At 43.5% G+C, this 14301-nt stretch overlaps 1 protein-coding gene across 8 annotated transcripts in view; it reads right to left on the bottom strand.

Annotated features, from left to right (window-relative positions):
* Window positions 1-14301, bottom strand: part of NHSL1 (NHS like 1) — a 183422-nt gene that overhangs the window by 58473 nt on the left and 110648 nt on the right. The window lies entirely within an intron of this gene.

Raw genomic sequence — 14301 nt, 5'->3', positions numbered from 1 at the left:
ATGCTTCCTAGGAATGAACTGCAATTTTGCAGAAGTTAAAGGGAAAATTCTAAGCACCAAATGAATGTGCTCAGCAGGGCATGCCCTTCGAACAATGTTCAGGCTCAAGAAGCAAGCCTTCCCTCACAAAGCAAGCTTAGGAAACCCCCTCGGGTTAACAATGAGAAGGATTTTTTTCCTCAGGAAAAGAAAAATGCCAGCAGTGGGGGGCTCAGGCTGACCCCAAAGCTGCAGCAAGATCTGGCCTCTGGGGCACAGCATGTGAAAAGCAGATGCTCCACAGGAACTTCTAAGTTTCACCAAACAGTTGAGACTCAGCAGTGTGCAGAACAGACTGCAAATGAAGTCTGTTCATCATTGTCTGAACACACTATTATCAACATTTTATCAGTATTTTCCAAATCCAGAGATTTTACAATTACATCGTGGGTTTGACATCGAAACTGCCATTAGCACCAGGCCTCTCCAGCAGCTGCTCATCCAAGACACATTTTGAGTGGCTCACCTCTGCCAAAGGGACAGGAGACCACAGCACCACGGAAGCAATGGCAGGGAAAGCAACTCTGCTTTTTTGCATTGATTTCCATCAAGCACCTTACATAAAAAAATTACTCTGGCATCAAACTCGGATATCAAGATAACTATTTAGTGTTGGTTTTGAATCAAATACACAATAATGCTCCTGTTATAAATTTGCCATTACCCAAAAATCATTAAACCAGCTTTAAATGCATGCTTGCTGGACACACTCTGAAAGTGAGTACAGAGTGACTCCATTTCTAACACCAGCAACGCTGCCGTCCAAGAGGAAACCAAGAAGGTGGTAACTCCTTTTCTAAGGTGGTGTCAATGTGTTTTAGGAAGCAGGAAGTGCCTTTTCCTACACGTGCCTCTTCCTTAGCATGTAAGAAGTGGAGCACTTGCACGGAGGAAGGAGACAGTTTCAAGCTAGAAAATGAGGGAGACTGGGCTACTAAAAGCAAGATAGACTCTTCACAAGGTCTTTATGGAATCTCAAAGAGTCTTGCAAGCCCTGGGAAGCAAGATTTGTTCCCTTTTCATGGTCAAGCCCCTCTGAATCAACACGATCCTGGGTACTTTGGACGGCTCAGGGAACCCTTACCCATTTCACCTCGGGCTATAATGTGTGCCAAGTGCAGTGTTTTTGTTATCGCATCCTCAACCTATCCTAGAGCATTTCTCCCTCCACAGAACAAGCACTTGATCACTGACCTCTAGCCCTGATCTCCAGTATGGAGGCAGACATTCAAACCCAGTAACAAACAATACCTAAGTTGATGTCTGCCTTTCACCACCCACTCCCCTCGCCGTCCCATCCCCCCGCCCTCGACTTTGCTTCCACCTTCCCTCAGGACATGCTGTTAAAGAGGTCAAACATCAAAAATGACTATCATGAGGGGCTACCCCCCCAAAAAAAAACCCGTCTGGCTACTTGTATCTGCATCTCTGAGAATCTGCACTAGTTCAACAACAACCAAAACATCTTCCCCACTTGAGACAAACCCACTGACTTCCATGAAATTCATCAAGTTGTCTCAATTATGCTTTTTAAAAATGTTTTTCCGGTAACATGCAACTGTTGCTGCAATTGACATCTAACGGAAGTTCTCTGAGAACTGTAAACATGAAATGACTGTGCTCCTCTGCACTTTTGCCTCTCTATGTTGAGAGAAGGAAAAGATGGGGCACTTTGAGAAAATTTATACTGCAGTCACTACATAGATAAAGGACTTTAGCCTCCAAGGTTGCCAATCCAGCAGACAAACCCACAAAAATCTTCACCAAACAACAACAACTAACCCACCTACAATTAACTTGATAGGAAAAATTTAAAAGTTTGTTAGAGCTGCATAAACCCAACATCAATAGTAGGTGTGTACACACTGATATCCTTCTTTAAAAGCAAATGACTCAGAGACAAGAGGCAGACTGGGGAGACCTTGCTCTGTGACACACTTGCTACTCCACCTTGGACAAGTTAATATTAAACTACCACCTCAGTTACCACATCCTTACAAGCAGGGATCACGCTCACTTGCCACCACACAAGGATCACAGAAATACAAAGGAATCAGGAATATCACAAGGAATACAGAAAATATGGTCATGTTCAGCAAATGCTGATTTTCACTTCATACTGGATGGGACTGGTCACAAAGTCTGGCTCAGAAGAAACTCCTTTCTAAAAAGTCAGGGACTGAAACAAAGAAAATGAGAGGCCCAAGATGCAGTGCCAAATGGCATCCTCAAAATCATGACTGTGCAATGAATTCATTAGCAAAACCCTTTTTTTTTTTAGTTCATATTAAAATACTTTTTAAATCCTTGAGTGGTTAAATTGATTCTAATTTTCTAGTAGAGACCACAGATCCAGAGAGAAGTGAACAAGAGCGGCTGCTTGCACATGGCATGCCTGAAACGCTGTAGCCATTCCTTCACTCCTCTTCCTGCTCTATCCCCTCTTTAGAGGGGCTTTCCAGCTGACCTGCTCCCGGCCAGCCATCTGGGACAGCAACCGCTCCCCACTCACAGTAACATAAAAAATCAGCACCTGTGAAACAATCTGGAAATATTCACCTTCCACAGAAATATTTCCAGCTAGCCCCTGGCAGGTGGGAGGGGGAAGGGGGGACTCTCCTGTGTAGCCCCCATTCACAAATCAGTGCCCTGAACCTTGCACCAGTGCACAAGATCCACTGAAGAAACTGAGGCTTTATAAAAAAGTAAATGTTGAAAAGTGAAGTACTTGAGTTGTTCATAACTACAGCCAGAGCAGCTGCCAAGCAGCAGCCCCAGTGTCAGCTGTCCACAGGGACACTATGGAATCAGTGACAATCAGCTAATGTTCTCTTCCTAATCACCAGCCCATACATATATGCAATACAGCATTTAGGAAGTATTTAAGTTAAAAAAAAGTGAAAGTATTTTAGAATAGTTAAAGCAATCCATCCCTGTTCCATCCCACAAACGAAGACAAATTTTACCACTTTATTTTCATGAAGGAGAAGATACACATGTATCAAATTCATTAAAGGAATGATGCATCAAACTACTAAAAAATACTATCATCTCAAAACCTAAACGTCAAGTTGCAGGTCTTAGCAACTTTATTTGGACAACTGAAAAATTCACATTAAACAACTGTGTAGCATTTATGACATTTTAAGAGGAAAGACAAAGTAAAACCATTCAACTGAGCTGGGAAATGCATCACGAGAGCTCTTCCAGTGGGACTCTATTCAATGCTCAAAAGGGAAAGTGGAAATACTGGCAAGCAGAGGTACTCAAAAACAATTAAATCAATGCCTTTGCTTTTTACAAACACATCAGTCAGTCGCTCGAAATGAGTTTCCATTGTACCACACTACAGCAGCTTGCTGGGGATGCGTGGGGAAGAAGCTGTTAGAGGGCAGTTGTTTCCAGCATGTCTGCAGGGATGGGTCTGTGTAGGACATGCTCAGGATTGCTCCCCTGCCATCCCCACCCGCCCACTCTGAGCAGCTGTGGTGTCTGGAGGGGTGAGGCTATGGAAGCGACTCCCACGCACCCCCCTCCCCAGGCTGCAGAGAGGCACCCAGGCATCTGCAGGGCGAGCCTGAATCTGAGGAGGGTAATAAACCCTTCCCTGCAGGTCACAAGGCTCCTTCTTGGCTCAGACCAATACCACCCAGCTTTGAAAGCTGCACTTTTACTTCCAGGTGAGACTTCCATCATGACGAAACATCAAGAAGGCCAAAATGCCTCAAGTGTTTTCAAAACTAGTGCCCAAGCTTTGTGCCTGTTCTGGCCATGTTCACCCATGCTGCCAACCACTTGCTGATGCCTAAATGGAATCCAAGACACCCTCGCACAGCACAGGAGTCAATAATTTATGGTCAGAATGGGTTTCTCCCTCCCTTAGACCTCGTGCCAGCTGGTCCTCTCCCGGCATCTTTCAGGAGAACAAAAGTGCTTCCTCCACAAAGGCCATTCCAGGCAGCACTGCATTCAGCTGCCCTCCCGTCTCCAGCTCCGCTCGTTCACAATGGCCTCTTTCAAGGCAACCTCAGCCTTGGTGAAGCACGATACTTCCCCAGCTATTGAGATATTACGATTCATTAAACCTGGGATCAGGAGGAAGAGGAGGAGAATGCACAGGGGAGAGGGAACAAAGGAGAAAAAAGTATTTTATCCTAAAGCCACCAGAACAAAACACCAAGAAGGACCCAATCCCCAGTAAAGGGGCAGGGGACCCAGAGCTGAGCCTGTCCCTGTGGGGGCAGGTATTGCTTGAAAAGAGGGTACCTGGCGGTGCCCTCCTTTATCCAAGCTCATAAAGGATTATGGCTGCAGGCTCTGGGAAAGGGGCTGTCTGGTGAGGGCAGGGGGAAGAGGGAGCAAGATGAGAAGGAGAAGCAACACGACCTAAGCCAGAGAGGACAGAAAAGCAGCAGACTGATTGATCTGATGATCCTATTTAGGTCACAGCACAATAAAGCTAATTCATTCCTTTGACAATTGAAAACATCTTTCCACAGGATCCTCTATCATGCAAACACATCAGCAGAGAGAAAAGGCAGCATTTGGGCAGGGCTGCCAGCAGACAAAGCAGCTGTTTCTTTTGGTTAGAGCATCTCCTCACACACTGTAATGGCAGCCAAGAGAAGAGAAAACATTTTGTGAATGTGCAATTTTGTTTTAAATTGCAGTGCACAATCCTCTTTCCTTTGGCCATTCCTGAACCCCAGCTAAGGCAACTTCGGCTCCCAGAAGTGTACTGTTCTCTCTCACTAGGAGTACCTTCTTAAAATGTTACTAGGAAATATTCTCAATTTAAATTCAGAATCCACCTGAATGCTCCTGTGCTCTGGCTTGTCCTGAAGAGCTGATCAAAAATGGCTGGGGTAAGTAAATTAGTCTACAAAATCTTGACTTTTATTTGCCCTAATAATGCACCATAGAGAATCATAGAATCAGCTGGGTTGGAAGGGACCTCAGAGATCATCAAGTCCAACCCCTGATCCACTACTGCCGTGGTTACTAGACCATGGCAGTTAACTAAGTGCCACATCCAGTCTCATCTTAAAAACCTCCAAGGACGGAGAATCCACCACTTCCCTGGGCAGCCCATTCCAATGCCTGATTACTCTTTCTGTAAAGAACTTCTTCCTAATATCTAACCCAAACCTCCCCTGGCACAGCTTGTCTTGCTGATAGTTGCCCGGGAGAAGAGACCAACCCTCACCTGGCTACAACCTCCTTTCAGGTAGTTGTAGAGAGTGATGAGGTCTCCCCTGAGCCTCCTCTTCTCCAGGCTGAACAACCCCAGCTCCCTCAGCCTCTCCTCATAGGATTTGTGCTTGAGTCCCTTCACCAGCCACGTTGCTCTTCTCTGGACCTGCTCCAGGACCTCAATATCCTTCCTGAACTGAGGGGCCCAGAACTGGACACAGTACTCGAAGTGTGGCCTCACCAGCACTTAGTATAGGGGAAGAATCACTTCCCTGGTCCTGCTGGCCACACTTCCTGATCCAGGCCAGGATGCCATTGGCCTTCTTGGCCACCTGGACACACTGCTGGCTCATGTTCAGCTTCCTGTTGATCCACACTCCCAGGTCCCTCTCTGCCTGAGTAGCCAGCCCTTTTTTCCATAATCAGTAGGCTCTCTTCTTTACCCTAATTTCCTTCAAAATCTCCCTGTTCAGCCAGACTGGTCATCTTCCCTACTGGCTCGCCTTTCGGCACACTGGGACGGCCTGCTCCTGTGCTTTCAAGACTTCCTTCTTAAAGCATGTCCATCCCTCCTGGACCCCTTTGTTTTCAGGGTTGTTTCCCAAGGTACACTCTGAACTAGTCTTCTGAATAGGCAGAAATCTGCCCTCTGGAAGTCCAGCATAAAATCCTTCTCTTCTGAATTAGTGATGGAAAGAATACTAGGCAGACAAGTTTGCAAGTCTTCTCATTAGAATCAACCTGTAGGATTAGGAGCAAAACTAACAAAATTCCATTTCTGAACTTCTGTCCCAGATCGTCTCCCTGTAATTCCATCTTTACCAGCTGTGCACTTGTGCATCCACACTAATATCCAAGAGACATCTTCAACTAATCTTAGTCTGCATTCTCCTTACAGGCGTCCTGAAGGGGACATGCTGCCTGCTCATTTCACTTATTTAAAGGTCACAGAAAGAATTTTTGTAGCCTATCTCAGCCTCCCCGCCCAACACTGCTCTTTGGCATACTTTTATTTATATTATATACAGATTATCCTGATAAAAGTGACTGGCAGATCTTTTTTTTTTCCTTCTTTCTGCTGACTCTCAATAAACTCTTGCTGAGTCTCATTTGACCTTGGAAACATACTGTGTTAAAATTAGACCAGTACATTCTATAGTTTCCTAAGAACTTTTACAACCTATAAACGAAGAAAAGTTAAGCTCCTTGCATCCTAGTTACAGGGCCTGGGACCACTTTATCACTATATGGGTATAACCAAAGCTGTGTATTCTACACCCTCTATGTCATTTCTGATGGGCTGTTAATAAATGGATTGTTTGCAGCAGGTGCCCAGGGCACACCTGACACCTCAGGCTACAAGCTGGGTGTTAAAGAAACCCTGCGAGGCAGAGGAGTGTTTCTTTGTCTTCACACCAATGACTCAACTGTGATAACTCCCCTCTGGGGAGGCATTCCACCTTCACACCCAGCCTGAAGGGTCATCTCTGCTAATGGGTCACAATGGACAGGCATAATAGTCAGCTGCAACACCCAGACCATCAAAGATTCCAAAAATATCCCATGACTCACAGAGTTAAATCACCCATTGTGAAATGCCCTGCCCTGGGGGAGGTACTGGGCATTCCCACCTGAACATGAGTATATATAAACTTCGGGTTTGGGGACTTTGGGTACCACTTGTCAGATCCAGAGGAGGATCAGAAGTTCAAAAGGACTGCAACTGCCACTCTCGACAAGACTGTGATCATTACTTTAACAGGACTGTGACCATCATCTGGACCAACAGGTTTCCTTTCCTTTTACTCTGCACCCAGTGGGGCCACGTGGTGCTCAGCACAGGGGCTAACAAACCCCATTCTGTTCTTGTCCCAGGGTGCTGGGTTATACATCTGTCCTTGAGGGTTATAACCAGTTTTCTCTGTTTCATTGTATTTATTGTAATCTTTTTAGCAAATAGTAACTCTGACTTATAATCTCCCTTGAGTTGGGTTCATTTCTCCCACTGATTTACTTTTAAATCAGCACACCTTGGAAAATACCACCTTGCATACAATTATGCAACTGCTCATGACAAAATCAAGCACCATGTACCCACTCACTGCCTCCCGCAGCACCTCGAAAAAAAAAAGTTTTATTCCTTAGCTAGAAACTTTCAAAAACTTTACCTAAAAAATGTTATCTGCATGACACAATGCTAAGAACATAAGTAAAAGTGAAGGTTAACAAATAATAAAGGGACAGTAGTGACATTTGGTATTGCCCCTAAAGCCCTAGATTTTTGACAAAATCTGAAAACACAATCCGCCCTGAAATACAATAGTCTCCAAAATAAAGAAAGCATCAAGTTCACATAACAGTCACCTAATAATTATGTTGCTGCAGGATTCAACAACCCATAGGGAAACAACTGCACCAACGTCTGTACCACAGCATCTCCAAAGAATGTCTTTGGCTGGCCACGGGTGTGTGAATCTCAGACATGATCAAATACCAACAGACTGAGAAAACAGTTTTTAAGATTATATTTGTGTGTTCAGCATCTTATTAGAAGTCCTCAGTAAAGCCAGATGAAAGGATAGCCTTCACACAGCTAATTGGTTGAACTTTCAAAATTCATAATGTGAATACCAACCTAAAATTTTATTACCATTGGTTTGATTAAAAGTTTCAGAGATGCAAATATCCTTGTTACTAACCATACAGGATCTAGCAGCCCAAACCTCACAATATGCCATGGTCAGTCAACATTAACAACTGAATAGTTGTGGGGTTTTGGGTGAAATGCATCTAACAGTTTAAATGATGCTACCATGAAAAATGTGCCTTGACACCAAATATCTTCAGAAAGCATTAGTGAGCACACCGTCTATTGTGTATTGTGGCAACAGTTTCAATAAAGAAGCATGTGGGGGCATTAAGCAAACAACAGGCATCACCATCTTCTTCATCAAAATCTATCCCACAAAAGACTAAAAAATGGAGATTCTCTCCCCTCCTGCTTTCAGTCTGCCATTTCTGCCTCCACTTCCTGCCAGACAGGGAAGGAGTAGATCCCTATCTTTTTCTACAGGATCTACACTGCAGACACCTACATGTTTTCCTATTTAAAAAAACTAGTTATTCTCTTCTGTGTCTGGAGACCTTCAGAAAACCAACCAAACAGAAAAGCTGTAACACAACAAGGGGTTTGACATACACTATTTAAAATGAAAGATACCATTTTTGGTTGCAAAAATGTCTCTTTTGATATCCTTGGTTTCCCCACTAAGCACAAAATATAAACATCAGAAAAGTTTGCATTTTTTTGGAAGAGTTGAACTTGAAAAAGGTGAAGAAGTGTAAATATAAAACTTGAGACAGCTGATGCTAGTTTTAAACTTAAGAGTACTTTCACTATTTGTATCTGAAAACCTTCGAAAGTGTGCAGCTATGGCACCATCACCTCCACTTCAGCTCTGAACAGATCACAGGCTGTGTAACTTGGCATCATGTCTTCCAACTAACTTGCTTCCAGTGGTGAACTCTCTTTTGAAGACAACTGAAATGCAAGCATGCATCCACAATTCAGATCAGCACCGCTTACACTAAAACTACCAATTTATTTTTGGAAGAGCTTCTGAATGTATCATCCCACTAATGGGAGATACACTGCAACTTGAGAGATTTCCAACACTTGACTGGAGACTGGAGACACCACACAAATAAATACAGAGACAACTATGCGGACCCTAAAAATAAATTTCTGTGCAGAAATAACATGGGTTTTCCAACCCAGACAATATGCTGAATAAATTTCATTCCTGAAACTTTCCAGTAGCTGTTAAGATGACAGTAGTTAACTTCAATACCACTTAAGTTAGACACAAGCACTGCCTAACAGGATTCCTGCTTTGCCATCATGCAAGGAATTGTCTAAGCTGATGCATGCCAAAACTCAATTCACATCCTTTTTTTTCAACCATGGCTAGTTTGAAGAACATAGTTGAAACTACAGCCATTAAGTAGGCTGTAAAGTATCTGACACATCCCACAATGTCTGCTATTCTGTACAGAGCACACACCCAGCTCCAGGAATGAATAAATTAAAACACTGTATTCATATAAGGCTTCAAAAATACTTCTTTTTATGTCAGGGCAATTAGCATCCTGCTCCTCTTTAAATGAATTATAAACCTATCAGGAAAAGGCTAAAGTCACACCCAGGGAAAAAACCTGTGCTCACCTTCAGCTACTGGACATAAAAGTGTCTTTTTCTCTGACGGTATAAATTATTTACCCGAACATTGCTACCAGCATCTGCTTAGGGACCTGCTCACACCCACCAAAGAGCAGCCCACTGCTCCTGGCCTAGTCATAGCATCATGTTTGTGGCAAGTATCTGACAAAAAAAGATGGCCAGGTCAGTTAAAAACTGAGGCTGAGAACAACCATGAGGGATCATTCAGTTAGGAGAGGTGCCAAACCTGCTTTGGCAATGCTACCCAGTTACAAGTTTAATTAGCCCTCCCTGGAACACATAACGAAACTGCATAGAAATGGTTTTATAAACTTCTATGAGTGCCTTAAGCAAAGACAAATGTCCTCTGCAACCCTTGTGTTTAAAACTTCACTTTTCTTAAACTCCTTGTCAAAACACCTAAAGGACAACAGACAAACAAAGGACACTACTGAACCAGAGGAGGAAAAGTCATCATAGCTCAAATCAGAAATCAGACAGATGGGATGAGACCTTTGGGATGAGCAGCACATCGCCACTGACACCTCACAGGGCGGCTAGCTGAGCATTCCCACAGAAAAGGCATCATAGTCAGATATTTTGCCTTTCAACCACAGCATGTACAAGTTTTATCTCTTCTCCAGAAGCCTAGTCTTCACCAACACCAGTTCATGCTCAGCTGGTGGGAATCAGCCCTCACCAGTAACCTAGTTGGTTGCCAGTACACTGAGATACAATTTCCAAACAAAAGACAGGACCTGCAGCCTAACAGCCACAAGCAGTGCTTTGGGGAATTCAGCCTTTAAATTAGTACTAGTCAGGCCACAGACTGCCTGCCTGAGCACAGAAGACAGGGGGAGGCTGATTAAGTACCCTTCTGCTGTGACTGGAGAGGTGGTGTCGTGGGGGTTCGCATTTATTCTCTTTCAATGACTCCAAGTCAAAACTGGTCAGCTTACAAGTCAGGCGCTGTTTCTGTAACTGCTGTAGCGGCAGGCACTGCTTGCAATCCAAAATTCAAGCTGTGCCTTTCCAATCATGCATCATCCCCATAATCCACATCCCATGCTACAGTGTATTACAGCACCAATTGAGACGTAATTGCGATGAGCCACTTAAAGCATTTTTCTGATTAAAAAAAAAAAACAAAAACAAGAAAACAACCCCTCTACCCCAATTTCTGCTTAGGCATAAGAATGTCACCATTATTGACTGTTTTGCACTGTGTATGCTTAGAATAGATCAGATCCAATCTATCTGTCAGCTGCTTACTAACAATTTCTTAACTGTGCAACCCTCGTGTCTCCTTTTGTGCTTTCCAATACAGTTTGAAAAATGCTTTTTAGGGACATTTTTTGAAACAATATGTTAATTAAAACAAAGGCTCTGACTCTCACTATTTATTTTTTTTAACTAGCTAACCTCTCTCAATCCCAGTTCTTTCAAGATATGTAGGAAATGCAAGCAAAATGCCATCTGTTGGAAACAAGATGGGACTAAGCCTTTAGCATTGTAATGCTCTTTTAGAAAAGTCAAGCAGGAAGATTTAATCAGCCGACAAGACCGAGTTCTCTAAAACACTGCAGATTCCAGGTCCACTCCTGCCCTTCTTTTCACATAACTAGGCATATTTCTATTTGATCTGCCATTAACTCACTGCTTCCTTTCTAAGAAAGCAAAGAGCTGCCCTTGGGTCTTCCTCTTACTAAACCTGTTGCCCCTTTGGCTTAAAAATCCCAACATGGGTCTTTGATCTTTCTTCCTAAAGAGAACTGAAGGGGAAGGGAAAGTGAATAAACTCAAGGCAGACACTGGGGGGCTTTTTTTAGGTCTTGTTCCAGTAAGCTTCCTTTGGACGTATCATATAATTTGTCCCTGCTGCGGGTACCTGCCTGTGGGACAGTGGCTGCTGAGAGACAGGAGATGGTCACCCCACAGCCTCACTGAAGGAGATGTTCTACAGACCGTGATAATGTCAGTCTGGGGGTGACTGGACAGAAGGCACTCCTTGTCTACTCCAGCCTACACCTGCTGCCCAACAGAACTGCTGTGCATCTGCTGAGAGTGGCTGCTGGATCCACACAGCACAAAAATAAAAGAAAAAAAGAGGTTAAGAGCATATTCCTAAAGTCTCACTTTCAGGAAGAGCATAATTAAAAATCCTACTAGATAATCTGACGCCAGATAAATGCAGTAGCCAGACCAGCACTGTTTGCTTTTTGCTGTAGGTATTTTACACCAGTTAACCCCCCTGTGTCAAGGTTTTTATTTTTCACTCAAAGAAATCCAGTTCTGTTCAAGACTTACCACCATTATCTAAAAAGACTACATACTTGGAGCAAAAATGCATAAAATATAAAAATCAGCAAGTTTTGTATGCCTTTTGGCTCTTCTAGCCTTGCTCCTGTGAGAAATGATTCCAGCCAGCACTGGTGCACCCATCGGCACAGCAGGCAGACAAAGGCAGATGCCACGTGCCAGCAGGGCTGCCTTCTGCAAATTACTAAACAAATTCAGTACCCACTTGCACAGCAGCACTTTCACAAATATGCAGTCACCATGCAAAGCACAATGGTTTCCACTCAAATCCCTTGCACTTTTAAATACAGTAATTCAGATGAGCAAAAAAAGTACAGATTAGTTGTAAAAACTGAATCGCATCGACAAGCTCCAGGCACCCTATCATTCTGAGATTTGTTCTCTGAAGACACCACTCTGCCAGTTCATTTTCTCTTTTCCACCACTAAGTAGCCTTCACTCCACTCCACTGTCTCCCATATGGTTAACATGAATGTGACAATTAATATGCAATTAATAAAATGGTGCGATCAACTGCTTTTGTTCACAGCAGCAGCTGGCCTGCATGTTAGAGTGTAATTAGACAAATTAAGATGTACCGCTTTTGTTTGTGGATGGACTGACAGCATCGCTCATGCTTAAATGTCACTAAGCCTATTGGCATTTAGGATTATTTTAAATGTGTCTTTTTTTACTAACACTACAAAGTATGAATTACCCAGATTTATATGCTGCCAGCTGCAATGCTAGCGAAGTGCAAGTTTGCTTTACCTCCAAGATGTTTGTTCAAGCCAACCGAGAGGTAAGGAGAGAAGTGATGTATTTCAGAGAAGGAGCACCTTTTACTTCAAATATCACAGCCCACAGTATGGAACAAGTGGCTCTGGATGGGTGATAAAAGGAGATCTGATCTACAATTAGATCCAAGCAAAGGTTTGAAAATCCTGAGGATCAAGCAACATGTGCATTTGTCAATGACTTTTCATCAGATTAGGGTAGGGAAACAATAAAGGGCTAAAAATCTGTAGTAATCTATCAGACTTTTAATGCCATTTCCTTTAAAAGGCCTTAGTTTGGCCTAAGCAAGAGCCATATGGAAGAAAAGTGGTTTCAGAGACAGTCCTGAGCTCTTTAGGAGCTAAGAGTAGGAGCAAAAAACCTACACCATGGCAGAGCAGAGGGCCAAGGATCACAGCACCAGCTCCAAGCACAAGCAAATCTAGACAATCCAGATGTCCGAGTGGGCAGAGGTGTTGGAGTGGGTGGCAAGTGATGCCCCCATCAGACCTCTCCACAGCAGCTGCCATCCAGGAACCAGATCCCTTTGCTTCTGCGGGGTCCCCCAGCAGAAGCCCACGTCCCCATCACCAGTTGGTACACTGCACAGCCCATAATGTTCCTTCTGAGCACATAAAGGTTATCAAATCCACCACATAAATGTCAAGATACTGTTTTATTCATCGCATTACCACCTACCACAGGCTCTGCAGAAGCAGTAGTGAAGGTTATCTACATTCAAATTGCGGCAGCATATGCCATAGATAAAGCATCCAACATATACTTGATAAATCAAAGTATTTACAAGGCAACATGACATCACACCTTTCCAAGGGGTCATTACTGAAGCTCCTGGCTTCCCACTAGCGTGAGGGGAAAAAAACAAGGAAAGGGACACTCTGTGAGGAGCAGCTGGCACAGGAAAAATAAGGTAGCATCGAGGAAGCCTTTGAAAATTTTCACATTTAGTAGCAGTTAAGAAGAAAAAATAAGTAACCAGGAAGATTTCGGTTGTAAGAGCACTGCAAATGTGCCAAATATCACAGAAGCCCTCTATCACCACAACCCAGCATGCACAGGCACACAACCCTATTCAGGAGACAAGTGGAAGTCACCAATCTGCAGGGTCCTGGAAAGTGGGCTCCAGAAGGGATGACACGAATATCTGCCTTGTTAATTGGAAAATTTGCTTCTCTACTCGTCCAGCACAAGAGAATACACTGCAGCTATAAAACCTGGTTACCTTTTATCACTTCATCTCAAAGTGCTGGCCTGGGGGAGGGTGGGATGCAGTAAGAAACATAGCATTGCAAAATGGATTTTGATAATGCTGCATTATCTGTTTCTGATTGCTAATATGACTCCATTAGCCAGGCTGATAAAGGCCTCCCTTAAACGTTTGTGCCTCTTCTGTGAAGTTTCACATTCTCCTCACCATGTTTTAGTTTTAATCTGGTATGAGTCCAATTTTCTTACAGCACTCAAAACCACTTCTTGGCTTCACTGCACTAGATAAAGCAACTCCCAGTAAAATCTGTAAACATACTGTATCCACCATCCATAAACCCCAGAAGTTTTAATCCAATTAAGCACTGAAGAACTTATTCAGTCTACCATTAACCACTATCCTCAGCCACAGGCCTTCCAACCTTATTTCACATCGGGATTGCACTTATGTTGCTCCACCTCCTTAATTACAGCAGATACTCCCTTGTCCCAATTGCAAAAAACACTCTACAAAAAATGTCTCTGAGCCCTCTATTTTTTTCAGACTC

This window comes from Chiroxiphia lanceolata, chromosome 3 (genome assembly GCF_009829145.1).
Source record: "Chiroxiphia lanceolata isolate bChiLan1 chromosome 3, bChiLan1.pri, whole genome shotgun sequence".
Lineage (NCBI taxonomy): Eukaryota > Metazoa > Chordata > Aves > Passeriformes > Pipridae > Chiroxiphia > Chiroxiphia lanceolata.
This window is presented reverse-complemented; position numbering and strand designations above follow the sequence as displayed.